Source organism: Choloepus didactylus, chromosome 1, assembly GCF_015220235.1.
Source record: "Choloepus didactylus isolate mChoDid1 chromosome 1, mChoDid1.pri, whole genome shotgun sequence".
Classification (NCBI taxonomy): Eukaryota; Metazoa; Chordata; class Mammalia; order Pilosa; family Megalonychidae; genus Choloepus; species Choloepus didactylus.
In genome coordinates, this window is record NC_051307.1 from 116,972,861 (window position 1) to 116,988,288 (window position 15,428).

The 15,428-nt window shown below is 36.7% G+C and overlaps 1 long non-coding RNA gene across 1 annotated transcript in view; it reads right to left on the minus strand.

Moving 5' to 3' along the window:
• Nucleotides 1-4,594: 4,594 nt before the first annotated feature.
• Nucleotides 4,595-15,428, minus strand: part of LOC119526718 — a 28,706-nt gene continuing 17,872 nt past the window's right edge. The window contains exon 5 of the long non-coding RNA XR_005215241.1: nucleotides 4,595-5,237. This is a non-coding gene — a long non-coding RNA (uncharacterized LOC119526718). The remainder of the gene's footprint in view (nucleotides 5,238-15,428) is intronic.

Genomic DNA, 15,428 nt, shown 5'->3' on the forward strand with positions numbered 1-15,428 from the left:
CAGCACAAGGGTCACCGCCCCCAGGAAACCTTCCCTAGCACACACCCCTGTCCAAGACTCATTTCAGTGTTCTTATTTGATGCTCCCACAGCTCTCTGCTCTTACCTCTATCATAGCACTTATCACTTTATGTTGTAATGAACTTTTCACTTGTCTGTCTTCTCCTACTTGACTTTGAATTCCAGAATGGGGCCTAACCTAACGCTGGAAACTGATGTGGTACTTGGCATATGGTAGGTCTGAAAAAATACTTGAATGAATAAATGATAGTGCTATAAAATCAGGCTTGACTCCCCCGCTACGTAGGACATGACTCCTGGGTATGAGCCTAGCCCTGGCATTGTGGGATTGAGAAAGCCTTCTTGGACCAAAAGGGAGAAGAGAAATGAAACAAAATAAAGTTTCATTGGCTGCAAGATTTCAATTAGAGTAGAGGTCATACTGGAGGTTATTCTTATGCATTATATAGATATCCCTTTGTAGTTTTTAGTGTATTAGAATAGCTAGAAGGAAATACCTGAAACAGTTGAACTGTAATCAAGTAGCCTTGATTCTTGAAGATGACTATAATTATACAGCTTTACCAGTGTGACTGTGTAATTGTGAAAACTGACAGTCCCTTTATCCAGTATATGGAAGATGAGAAAGAAAATAAAGACAAAAAAAAAAAAAAAAAAAAAAAAAAAAAAAAATGGGGGGGGGTGAAGGGGGAATTGGGATGTTTTGGGTGTTCTTTTTTATTTTTATTTTTATTCTTTTTGTTTTTTCACTAATGAAAATGTTCAAAAATTGTGGTGATGAATGCACAGCTAAATGATGATACTCTGAATCATTGATTGTACACTTTGATGATTATCTGGTATGCAAATATCTCAATAAAATTGCATTAATAAAAAGAACACCTAAGAGTCAATGTGATTCCTTCTTTCACTCACTACCTCACATGCACTACCAATAGCAAGTATTGTTAGCTCATTTCCAAAACGTATGCCTGAATCCATCCACTTCTCTCCACCTTTATTTTCAGAATCTATCATTTCTGATGTTTATGACTATGATAGCTTCTCAACAAGTCCGTTACTCCCAATCTTGCACGTTTATTGCCCATTTCCTCTACACAAGAGCCAGAAGGATCATTTAAAGAAGTAAAGTACATGCTCTCACTCTGAGAGCTTCCCGTTGTAAAAAGGAAAATCCAAACTTCTTATCCTGGCCTACCAGGGACTGCATGATGTAATTTCTGCCTAATTTTCCCCCTTACTATGTTGCAGCCACACTACTGGTGGGAGTTGAAAAGCCAAACTCATTTTTGACTCTGAGAAACAGATTTCTTCTGATGTTGTAGGTCTCAATTCCATGTTATCTATTTTGTGAGGCCCTTCTCTATGATTCCATCAAATTTGTGACTTACCTGATACTGTTGAAAATATATTACCCTATTTCATTGCAGTCATTACTCACTGCCATTAGGTTATCACTATGCACATTTGTATATTATTTGAATATAATAACATCTACAGTTCATAAGGGCAAAGACTTTCATGCCTTATTTGCTGCCATATTGCCAATGCCTAGAACACTGACTGGACTTATACTGGTTCTCAACAGATATTTGTTAGATGATAGAAAGGATAAAGAGATGTTATCTATTCCAAGTTGATGAAAAAAGGCTGAGGGAATGTAAAAAGCTAAGCAGCAAAATTAGGGATGAATACAATTCATCTGAAGGAAATGGTGTACACTGTGTGCTTTATACATATATCAATAGCTGATACATGGCTGTTCTAGTTTGCTAATGCTGCGGAATGCAAAACACCAGAGATGGATTGGCTTTTATAAAAAGGGGGTTTATTTGGCTATACAGTTACAGTCTTAAGGCCATAAAGTGTCCAAGGTAACACATCAGTAATCAGGTACCTTCACTAGAAGATGGCAAATTGCATCCAGAAAAACCTCTGTTACCTGGGAAGGCACGTGGCTGGCGTCTGCTCCAAAGTTCTGGTTTCAAAATGCCTTTCTCCCAGGACGTTCCTCTCTAGCAAGCTTGTTTCTCCCAGGACGTTCCTCTCTAGCAAGCTTGCTCCTCTTCAAAATGTCACTCACAGCTGCACTGAGTTCCTTCTCTTTGAGTCAGTTCATTTATATGGCTCCACTGATCAAGGCCCACCCTGAATGGGGGGGCCACGCCTCTGTGGAAATATCCCATCAGTTATTGTCTACAGTTGGGTGGGGCGCATCTCCATGCAAACAACCTAATCCAAACATTCCAACTTAATCCCCACTATTATGTCTGCCCCACAAGATTGCATCAAAGAATATGGCTTTTTCTGGGAGACATAATACATTCAAACCGGCACATGCCACCCCCTGGACCCCAGAAAAACATATTCTTTCCAAATACAAAATACATTCATCCCACAATACCACAGAAACTTAAATCATTTCAGTAACAATAGTTAAGTACAAGATCCCATCAAAACCAAATATAGGTGTGGTCAGTCCTAAGGCATACTTTTCCTTTAGCTTTGGATCTGTGGACTTAGAACAAGTTATATGCTTCCAATATACAAAGGAGGGACATTCATAGGATAAACATTCCCATTGCCATAAGGAGAAAGAGTAAGGAAAACAGGGTTAACAGGACCAAAACAGTTCCTAAAACCTGCAGGACAAACTCCATTAGATTTCAAAGTCTGAAGGTCATTAACAGAAGGATGTTGCATCCTTGGGGCTTGAGAGAGCGGGAGCCTAACCCTTCCTAAGGGCATTTCGGCAGCCCTTTCCTCTCCAAACACTTGGGTGAGTGCTCCAACATATCCACACATTGGGGAGACCACCTTCTCGGCCCCACCCTCCCCAAACATCGGGGCAGCTCCCGGATTCCATCTCCAGGGCACACATTCAACCCCTTCAGAACAGTGTGGTGGCAGCCAGGCTCTCCCCAATTCCCTGGGAATGTGCTCCACCCTCTTTGGGACCTCGGGTGGCAAAACTCTTCCAGAGCATCGAGGTGGAAGGCCCACCCTCGACCTCCGGGGTAAACTCACCCTTTCCATGCATGTGGGCTGCTCCGCTCTCCCAGCCCAAGGCCTCTTGACTCCAGACCTCAACTTCCATGGCTCTGTCTTTGAAGAAATTTTTCCTTCAGTTTGTTCCTTGTCTGTCTTCTCCAGTCCAGACTGGCAATGGCTCTGTCTGTAAAGAGCTCGCAAAAATTCTGTTGGCTTCTCATGAAGCACACAGGGGTCAAAGCCGTGAGACAATAGGACTTTCCACAAATCCTTTCTGGATAATTCCATCTCCAATCTTGGCTTGTACTGAAATGGCGGCTGGGTTCCATGTTTGGTTACATCCTCACGTTGGGCTATAGCTTCTGGGATTCCAACCCCTGGAAGCTTGTAATTTTCCAAGCCATCAGCTTCTGGTTTCTTTGAACCCAAGAGTTCAGTTTTAAGTTTATCTCTCTCCACTCACATTTTACTATAAGCTGCAAGGAGAAGCCAGGGTACGTCCTCCACACATAGTCTGGAGATCTCCTCAGCTAAGTATTCCAGGTTGTCACTTTCAAATTCTTCCTTCCATCTGACAACAGGACTCAATTTTGCCAAATTCTCTGCTACTTTAAAACAAGGATCACCTTTCTTCCAGTTCACAACAATACATTCATCATTTCTGTCCAAGGCCTCGTCAGAAGTATCTTTGGAGTCCATATTTCCATGAACAGTCTCTTCAAAGCAGTTTAGGCCTTTTCTATAAAGCGCCTCACAATTCTTCCAGAATTTAAAAAGCCGTTCCAACATGTCCGGTATTTGCAAACACAGCAGCAAAAGCATCCCATTTCTGGTACCAAAATCTGTTCTAGTTTGCTAATGCTGCGGAATGCAAAACACCAGAGATGGATTGGCTTTTATAAAAAGGGGGTTTATTTGGCTACACAGTTACAGTCTTAAGGCCATAAAGTGTCCAAGGTAACACATCAGTAATTGGGTACCTTCACTGGAGGATGGCAAATGGCATCCAGAAAAACCTCTGTTAGCTGGGAAGGCACATGGCTGGCATCTGCTCCAAAGTTCTGGTTTCAAAATGGCTTTCTCCCAGGACATTCCTCTCTAGCAAGCTTTCTAGCAAGTTTCTAAATTACAATTTATCGCATCTCACATTGTGGTATATTTAGTTGTGTACATGCTGTCTTCCACCTCACACTAGTTTATAAACTCCTTAAGGTAAGGATATGAGTTTTATTTTTCAGTTTCTCCTGGAGCTAATAACAAACCCTAGCATTTTGGTTTCAAAATCTGTTAATAATAATAACTAAAACTACTATCTTAGGTGCTTATTGTTCAAGTAACATGTACTAAGTACCTTACATAAATTATCTGTTGGTAGAAAAGAAAAGAGGGAGGAAAGAGGGAGAGAGGTAGAGAGAGGTGGGGGGGGGGAGAAAAAGCCAAAAAAAACACAAAGGAATAACTACTAGTTTTAGTCACCTTTTAGTCAAGAAGGCTTTGATCGAAGAAGTTGTGCTAAGAGCTAAGTTTCTGTCCTCATATTTTCAAACCTTTAATTTAAATCCACTGAAGGTAGGAATGCCAAGTATCCAGACACCAAATAACAGCTTTTATCAACAAGGAGACAGCTTGCTCCTAATGTTTAGGCAATTAAAAGATCTGTCTTGGAGGCATTACTTTTTGCCAACATCAAAGTCTTCTGCCTGGTTGACTCTGCCACAAATCCCAAACCCTCGACATTTGTTCATTGATCTCTTAAGAGAGCCGCAGTTAATTCCAGGTGTCATTTTGAGCAAAGGCGCATTCCTGACTCATTTGTGAAATTACATGTTTTCTAACAAGTCTTCTTGTTTTTCCACATCCAAAAGAAGTGCATTTACTTACTAATGATGCAGTATACCATGGAGCCAAGACTTCTCTAGCAAATATTTGCTGCAACTCTCCAGTTTTTCTTAGTGCTTTGCACTGAGAATAAATCTCTCGGCCTCAATTTCCTCTGTGTTAAATATGCCCTTACGTGCTCACGAGGATACTGGTGGGGGAAAGCATCAAGTGAAATAAAATGCTGTGACAGTCAGAAACGTAGATGTAAGATCCTAGGAGGAAGTAGTGTCAGGCTGGGGCATCTAGACATATAGCATCTCTCAGTCTGTGCTGCACTTTAGTGACAAATCCTCAATTTTGTAGCACATGCAGAGTCATCTTGTTTTGTTCTGTTTTTGTTTTTACCTAAATTATTTGGAAGAGAGACAAGAATAAGACATCTAAGAAAGCATCTAAGAAATAAAGTGGAAAAACAAAGGAGTATTTGCATTACTTCCCCCAATCCCCCCCACCACCCCCCAAGAGTAAAAAGAAAAAAGAATTTTGCATATTTTTAATCTGGGTTATAGTGAAAAAACAAATATCCCTAAATTCATTCTAGGGTTGCTTTCACCACCTTTGCTTTCTCATCATAACATATTACTAAGAGTAATTATGTGGCTAAGAGCAAAGAAAAGGAAAAAAGTCTCTCCAAGGTGCAAGACAGCTTTGATGACAAGAATCTAGACTTCCAATGTATACAATTTCTCCACTGTATTTTCAGTTAATTATATAAAAATTACCTTATATCATCCTTTGTTCAATCTGTAGCCAAAGGAAATCATATAACTTTGAATAATATTTTTCATAAGTAATAAGAGTTCTCAAGGAATTTGAAGAATTTTCACATGTAAGATCAGAAAATATTTGGCTCTGGTTGAATGTCTGAAAAATGGCCTCCACAAGCCAATTTACTTCAACATTTAGCTGTTCTTCTTGTATTAGTTTTACTGGTTAGGGAACAATGCAGTTGCAATTAGGAAGAATATCTCTGAATTTTTGAATCATAAGGAGGATATTGTTTTAGTATAAGAAGATAATTCATTGTCATCTTCAATATATTTTCTTTATTTCATATTTTTATTGGGGCAATTTTGATTTTAGGAAGGATTAATTATTAAACTGGAAATTGATCACTTGGACTTCTGGTATTTCTTAGAGAGATTTCTGTTTTTTCTACTGCTGATTTAAAGGCAAATTATGTCTCTGCTAAGGCAATCTCCTCCAGTGCCTCAGTGTAAGTATTTATATGGTTTCAAAGCAAAAAGAAAAAGAAAAGGATCTCCACTTGAAAAATACTCTGTGCAATGAAAAATCAGTGGTGTCTTAGGAAACCACTGGAACCAATAGAAAAAAAAAAACAGAATAATCTGATTTATAGTAAGAAAGTTTAGAAAGGATGTCTATAAGACTATTTATACTTCTGTAACGTTATATTCAAACTAAAGATTTGGGTAGTTTTAATTCAACCATCTTAAGCATATTTTCAGAGTGAAAATAAATCAGTATATTTTGCTCTCCTAGATTAAGGTGTTATCTCCTGTTACTTCATAACACCTATTCTTCTAGGCCCTGGTTGAATGATCTGTTTCTAATTGGGAGTGCTCCCAGAAGTCAAAATTCTGCTTAGGCCAAGAGCTAAAAGGCTGATACTTAGCCTCTTATTACTTTTCACATTTCAATTTATCTCTTTAAAGGAAAACGGCATATCTTTTCTGGTCTCAGGCTACATCAAAACTAAAGACTTTCCACCTCGGGGCAGGGTGAGATCCATGTAAGAAGGCAAGTGGTGCAACACAAGAAAAGGTGACACCTTCAGAATTTTTAAGCTCTTTGATTTTGAAAGATGTTAATGGGATAAAAAGATTGAAGAACCCCTGAATTTAAGTTCAGAAAGAAATGACAAGGAGACAAAAAGATGTTCTTAAAATCAACACTTCCTTTGAGTAACATAAAATAGAATATTAATTTCAGTTATTGTATAGTCTTAAAATAGCAAATATATTGCAATTTATTTATCTTTGCAGGGAAAAAATAAGGGATAAGGAGGTGTTGCATGTAAAGCATTAATAAAATCAATACTAATCAATACTTTTTGGTCTGTTTTTACTTTTTAGTCTTCATTCATTCAGCAAATATTTATTGAGTGTTTAACAATAAGAATAACTGTGGTAAATTAAATTAAGCACCCCAACAAAAGCATGTTTTTAATCTTAATCCACATTCCTATGGGTGTGAACCCACTGTAAATAGGACCTCTTGAAAACGTTATTTTTAGTTGAGGTGTGGCCCAATGAATGAGCATGGGCCTTAATCTGGATTACTGAGGATTTATGAAGAGAATCCAGAAGTCACAGAAATCAGAAAGGAGATGACATCACTCTGTGACAGGAGGCAGAGATACAACCAAGGAATCCAAGGATTGACGGCAGCCAGTATCAGACACTACAGACTCTAGGAGAAAGCAAGCCTTGTCAGTGTCTTGATTTAGGATGACTTCTAGCCTCAAAACCATGAGCTGATAAACTCTTGTTGCTTAAACCAACCCATTGCAGCCTAATTAGAAAATAGCTAATTATTTTTTTGTGTACTTGTGTTTCAGGTATTTTTCTAAGCATATTTTTATGAATTGACTCTTTCTGTCCTCTTAACAACTCTATGAGACGGGTATGGTTTTTATGGTCATTTTTTGGATAAGGAAAATGGGGAGGAAAGAAATAATTAGTTTTAAATTGTACATTTAGTTAAGGTGGAGCTTGAATTCTGATCCATGCAGTCTGGCTCAAAAGTCCACCACACCTTGTATTATAAGGATTGCAACATATGATGCACTGGCTCTGCTTTTAAAGAGCCTTAGCTCTAGCTAGGGGAAAAAGAGGTGTACATATATGTAATAATCAGTACTTCTCTACCCTGCCTGTACACTGGAATCACCCAAAGAGCCTGAAAAAGATCCCAATGCTGGGCTTATGCGTGGCCATTTTAATTAGCTTATCTGCCAGGGAAGCCTGGCTATTCATATTTTAAAAATACATATATTTCCAAGGTAATTCTATTGTGCAGCCAAGGGTGAGAGGCTCTATGTTAGAGCTTAAAAGCAACAGGGAGTGTTGCTGGAGTGAGTCATATTCTGTTGCTAGGAGAGGATATATTTTGCAACCCACAAAATAAGCATGGGAAGGAAGCGGGTAACTATTAGAAACTAGCCCAGAAGGTCATGCTTAGAAAACAGTGGTAAAATCAGAGTTTTCCACTGACTGTCCCACTGCCCTCTTTTTCCCTGGCTGGAAATAATGCCGTTTCACAGCAGCTTTTTGTTCAATCAGTGCTTGCTATAGCTTCCCTGAGCTGTAGACTAAGTAAGGGTAACCAAAATTTGTTTCCATGTCTGTTTCCTCAAAGATTTGTTATTGCCATCTATCTTTGCTTCTTTCTGGGGAATTTGAACCTTTGAAACATAAAAGAATTTCATTTTGCCCCATTGATCAGGACAATGGACCCTTTACCACCTTCTTCCCTGTTCTAAGGAAAGCTATATTTTGTGATCCCAAAGTATTATCCTTTTCATCTTTTCTTGAGGGAAAAATGTTTTCAGTAAATCTCAGGAAGGTTTATGGTTTTTTCCTTCTTTGGAAGAAAAGATAACACAAACTCATCTATAATAAGTTGCTTAGGAAAAATCAAACAGATGAATGTATTTGTCTCCATCTTTCTCTACCTGCAAAGCATTCTTCACACTGAAACGCTAGTTTCTTTCTTATACATTGATATTGCATGCCACCTCTTTAAAAAATTCTGTCCCTGTGGCAGACAAACTTTAAGTTGACTCTCATGATCCCCATCTCCTGATCCTTAAAACCTTGCATAATTCCCTCCCCTTGAGTGTTGTTTGGACCTGTGACTTGGTTCTAACAAATAGAATATGCAAAGGTGATGGATGTCACTTCTGTGATTACATTATGTTACAGAAAACTCCATCTTACAAGCAGACTTACTTTAGTCTCTTTCTCTTCTTAAGGGCTTAGAAGAAGCAAGCTGCCTTAAATTCTATAGCTACAATGAATTGAATACTGACAAGAATCTTCTGAGCAAGGTAGCAGATGCTTGCCTAGTTGAGCCTCCAGATGAGAACACAGCCCTGGTCAATGCCTCAATTGCAGACTTGAAGCAATAGATCCATGTAGGCCATTCTAGACAGCTGAACCACAAAAGCTATGAGATAGTAAGTGTGCATTGCTTTAGGTTGCTAAATTTGTGGTAATTTGTTATGCAGCAGATAAAACTAATTCAGTCATCTTTAGAATAATTTTCCAGCTATTTAAGTGTGGAATCCAAAGCCCTATGTGGTTGATTGCAACATCTTTCTAGCTTCATCTTGTGCCAGTCAACTGACCCCAACACCTATGGAAACTACCATGCATGTTCACACTTCCACTCTTTTTCTAATATTATTCCCTCTACCTAGAATGACCTTTCCCCTTTTTTTTTGTATAGTGAGTAATGACAGGTAAATAAAATTAAAAATAAAATCTTTTTACAACCCAGAAACCTTTCCACAAAGGTAGAAGAGAAAGAGAAAAACATTTTGTTATGGAATAAGCATTAAACCAGGACATGATGCGTCACAGGCAATCTGCTAAAGAGACTGCAAAGAAAGGAAGGAAATCTCCCCTTATATATAGCCAAGCAGATATAACCTATTACATACAGGTTCTCAAAACAAAACAGTAACTAATCCTCAAGTTAGAGGACTAGACAGTATCATTTATCAAACATAGTTTATCTTAAATTTACCTGGTAATTTGGTGATCTTTATGCTTGTTAATTGCCTCTACCTAAAGGAATAATAAAATATTTTATCTCTCTAAGACAGGTAGATAATTACAACTTGGAGCTGACCCGTAAGCTACTCTCCCAGGAAAATGGGGAGATAAGAGTGTAACTTCTTTATTATTTACATTTCAGAGAGATGGCTCCCAGGTTCTCGAGAAAGACATTCCTGGGTTGTAAAGCTGGCAAAAGGCTTATTTAGCCTATAAAAAGATTTACTATATCTCGAAAGAGGAGAGAAAGGATTCTTGATTGCAAGTTTTTTAAAGAAGGTTTTAGAAAGAAGGAAGGGGGGAGTCTTTTCCCTTGTTGCGCCGTATATATGTGTGTGTATTTATTATATATGTGTATGTATTTATATATGTATGTATGTATTTATTTATTTTTACCTTTTATTTTATTTTATTTATTTTTACCTTTAGAGTAACCACTTATCCTTGGAAGCCCAATATAATATAAAAGCACCAACCATCTACTGCTCTCCTCAAGCTCAAATTCATTAACTCCTTTATTGTTTTCATAACATTGCCTCCAAACCTCTTTTAAAGCTATCGCATTGTATGAGGGTTAATTTTTGTGTATCTTTCCTGATTTATTGTGAGTTTTTTTAGCATGGGTACTAGGTATTATTTATCTTTATATCTCCAGAACCTAGAAGAGCATTTTGACATATATCTGGCATCCTATATATATTTGTTAAATTGAATTAAACAGAATTGATATTCCCATAGATAGAGAGTTTCAGTGTTTGGCACATATAGGCAACCAGTTTTTAAATGTGCATTCCATGTATAATTACTAGCATTTTTAACAACATTATCTAAGCTAGAAAGAATCAGTGGGGACAACAGACTGCTTTAATGAGAGAGGGGCAATTCAGGCTGCAAGAAATAACCTAATGGATTTTGCTGATAGCACTAGGAGCTGGCAATTCCATTTCATAATTATATCATGCTTATAAAAGAGTTGAATAAATACATAGAATAATAACATTAAGATACAAGAGAAAATGAGCCAACTAAGAATCTGGTACAGAAGAGTATGTAATTATGTTTTTGGAAAGGTCATATATTGAGACCCAAACCAAATAAATGAAAAGCTCACTTCTAATTTGTAATACAACTCAAGGGTCTACAATATACTAGCTACCAAAATACTCCAAGGTTATGGGACAGAAAACCCCTAGAATGACTTCGCAATATAATGGTGTAATACAAATTCATTGCAGAAAGTGAAAGTAGAATTTAGAGGGCGTAATCCTAGTAGTACATTGAGATGCTAGAATAATACTTACAGTCATAAAAACTAAGGACTAACATATTTGAAGCAAGATCATTGAACTTTCTAAGATTTAAGAAGCTTCTCATTTAAATGAACAGAAGAATGGCATAATCAATATGCCACTTGAATATCTAGGCCAATCCTAATTCAAGGGTTGTAAATAATTTTTAGCAAACAATATGAGGTATGGTGAGAACAACCCCACATAGCTACTCTCAATTTTCCTCCACAATTTCTGTTGCAAGTATGATATCTCCATTCAACAAGAGGATGAACTTTGCTGAAGTGGGAAACTCAGTACAGTGCTTGCCCCTTTTCTCAGACACTTAAGAGTGAGTTTCGGCTTTAATCTTGTCACGATCACACAAACTTCTGCCTTCTCTGAGCCCTAAGCCTAAAAATGCACGTGGAAAATTCTTTAGACCTGGGTGTGACCCTGCTCTCTGTAACTTGCAGGATGTATCATCCTGGGCAAGTCTTAAAACTCTCTAAATTTCAGCATGCTCTTATGAATAAGAGTAGTGACAGCTTTTTATACTGTGATTATTAAGCGGTAGCTAATCTCTTATTGTGAATATCAAATGGACTTAACACAGTATCTGGTACATAGTAGATGCTTCGTGAAATATGTTCCTTCTCCCTTCCTTGCAGATTAGATTTCTGACAGTAATGGATTGTGATTTGGGTTTATATTAAAAACTCAAGGCATCTAAAAGTCCTGGCCTCAAATTTTCAGGCTCTCCCTGCCCCCACATCTTCCATGCCACATCGGGCTGAGTAGTCCTCTCTTCCATCTCAGCTTACATGTCTTTCCAGACAGAGGGGATGAGTCCCAGGTAGTGTTATTTTGCTAAATTTTCTTTCTGAGTGATTTAAGGGTGCTTGTAAAAATATAAATTGATTTCCAATGCTGTCAAGTGTCTGGGTCGCATAACTGATAGTTGAGTTTAAACAAGAAATTCTCCAGTTTCTTTTTTTTTTCTTCCCATATCTCTCCTAAATTTGTGATGTTTTGTAGAAGGTAGATAGACTGGATCAAGAAGAATCAAAATCCTCAGATGCCATACAATTTGGCACTGGGAGTATGAGTCTCATTTTGAGAATTTAGCATGAGCCGGGAACTCTTTCTTTAGCACTCAAAACACGTAATGAAATAACACTAAAGCTGTGGATTCTTTTGTGTGCTTTTTGTTCAGTTTAGTTTTATTTTTGTTTTTTTCCCCTCAAGAAACAGAAGATAACTGTTAGTTTATTTCTGTCTCTAGAATGTTAGAATGTTAACCAAACAATGTTAAGTTGAATTAACATGAAGAATTATTTTTGAACAGGAAAATGATTATACCAGATTCAGTTCTTTCCCATCCTCATTCAGGACAATCAAATTATAACACAAATCATTAATTTAGCTATCACTGAACTGCTTTAATTAAGATACAGAATTTTTAAATTTTATAAAAATACAAATAATTCAGCTATGCCACTATGTTTAATCAGTTTTCTGGTGTTATTAACAGTTTTACTGGTATTTAAATTTTTTCCAGATTAAAAATTAATTAATGATTAGTTAATGAAAATTACTGAGTCTCATGAGTGGGGTTTCCAACACATTCCAGAGTAAAGAAAGAAAAGCATGAGATTTGTCTCACTTGATTTGACAGCATGAAATTATGAAAAAATAATTCAATTTAGATTAAGACAATTTGAATTCTTCTGCCCTTACCATTATTGTATGTGTGATTTTGTTAAGCCTCTTAAATTCTGTAAAACAGTGATGTTAATTTCATCCCCTTCTACCTCACAGGATTTTTTAAATATCAAAATATTTCTGTAAGAATGCACTTTAATTTGCATTGCATGTGAAATTTAAATTTATATGTTTGTGATTGTTTCTAATTATTTACTCAAATTATATTTGTTATAATGTATTTTAACAACTGAATTTTATTCCACAAATTGAAATCCAACTAGATATCTGCAGAGTACATGGGATTATTTGGTTGATTTAATTCAGTCACCTAAATATACTCTTCATACGTGTGGCCCTGGCCATTCAGTGTGGGCCTTGATTAGTTCACTGGAGTCTTATAAAAGCTCACAAATAGAAGAACCTCAGAGCTGCAGCTAAGAGAGGACAAAATGCCCCAAGAGCAACATTTTGGAGAACGCCATTTTGAAACGCAACCTGGGAGCAAGTGGATGCCAGCCATGTGTCTTCTGAGCTAACAGAGGTTTTCCAGATGCCAATGGCCATCCTTCAGTGAAGGTACACTGTTGTTAATGCCTTACCTTGGACACTTTATGGCCTTAAGACTGTAACTTTGTAACCAAATAAACCGCCTTTATAAAAGCCAATCCATTTCTGGTATTTTGCATAATGGCAGCATTAGCAAACTGAAACAATAAATATCATATTTTTTCCCTATATGCCCCTCTATTATTTTTTTTATGTTTCAGAATAGTATTTAATTTTCAGATATTTATAATCCTTTTATTTGATATCACAAAGTAGTGGCTGTGTTATAAATTTTACAGATGAGGATATTGTTGCACTATTCTCACCATACATAGGTTGCAGAATAAATCTGAATACAGATCAATACTTCTCCTTCTACCTCCTTTGTATATTTACAGCATCCCTACACATAACCCTTGCTATTCAAATTATTTTTATCTGAACCAAGGAACTAAATGCATTGAGATAATTTTGTTTTGTTTATAGGAATTCTCACTGTAAACTACAAATTTAGGGATCAGAGAGTAAATAGATTTTTTTTTTTTTTGCCAAACCTTCTATCTGAAATCAGAAGCTAAAATGGTTGAGTATTTTCCATTAACTATGCAATAAATAGCAAATCTTGGGTCCACAATTAATGTTCTTTTGTTTCAGTGTATGAAATAGAAGTTAATAATTGCCACTTAAATTTAGTGGTTCAATGACTACAATAACAGATGTCTCTCCATATATAAATAGACATTTTCACCAACACTGCTCTCTATATGCCTTTGCTCTACATATCCCATGCCTATCTCCAGACAATGGCATCTCATCTACACCAACCAATAAAACATAATTGAGAATACACATTTTTCAATGGTCTCAAAAAGTGTAAGAGTATTCCTTTGGATTTTTAAAAATGTCTGTATTTTCAGACTTAAATTTAATAGTTTTTAATTATTCTTAGTCTAATTCCTGTTTTATCAATCAGGAAACTAAGAGTCATCTTACAAGTTAAGTGAGATGACCACATTTAAAATCAGCAGGTCAGAAAAGTGAGGCAAGTATCTTCATCTTCTGACTTCTGGTGTTTCAGAAAGAATGCCATACCATAAACTTTAGTTATCCATTTGAAATAGAGTGAAAAAAATGGTAGCATGGAATAGGATGTGATACCAAGTATGTTTTCTCCTTCATAATGACACCATTCTGCAGTGTCTGTTTATTCCTCTTGGAAATATGGAATTAAAAATAATTTAATATAGGGTTGTGTCTTATGATGACTATGATGATAATAAAGACAAACTTATATTCAGTGGTCACTATATGGCTTAAAAACGCATCTTCATCTATTATTACAGAACCTTTCTCCATATCACTCTCTCCTTTCTTTGTTTCTCTGTTGGTAGAGCTCTCTTTAGTACCTCAAGTAGGGCAGGTCTTTGATTAGCAAAATCTCTCAGCATTTGTTTGTCTGTGAAAAATTTAAGCTCTCCCTCAAACTTGAAGGAGTGCTTTGCTGGATAAAGAATTCTTGGTTGGCAATTTTTTTCTCTCGGAATTTTAAATATGTCATGCCACTGCTTTCTCATCTCCATGGTGGCTGCAGAGTAGTCACTACTTAGTTTTTCCTTTGTATGTGGTGAATTGCTTTTCTCTTGCTGCTTTCAGAACTTGTTCCTTCTCTTCAGTATTTGACAGTGTGATCAGAATATGTCTTGGAGTGGGTTTATTTGGATTTATTCTGTTTGGAGTTCACTGGGCATTTATGCTTTGTGTATTTATGTTGTGTAGAAAGTTTGGGAAATTTTCCCCAACAATTTCTTTGAAAACTCTTTCTAGACCTTTACCCTTCTCTTCCCCTTCTGGGACACCAGTGAGTCTTAAATTTGGATGTTTTATTTTATCTATCATATCCCTGAGGTCCATTTTGATTTTTTTTATTTTTTACCCCATTCTTTCTTTTGTTCTTTCATTTTCCATTTTGTCATACTCAAGGTCACTGATTTGTTGTTCAGCTTCCTCTGGTCTTGTACTATGAGTATCCAGAATCTTTTTAATTTGGTCAACAGTTTCTTTTATTTCCATAAGATCATCTATATTTTTATTTACTCTTGCAACTTCTTCTTTATGCTCTTCTAGGGTCTTCCTCATGTCCTTTATATCCTGTGCCATGGTCTCATTGTTTGTCTTTGGTTCTTTGATTAATTATTCCAAGTACTGCATCTCCT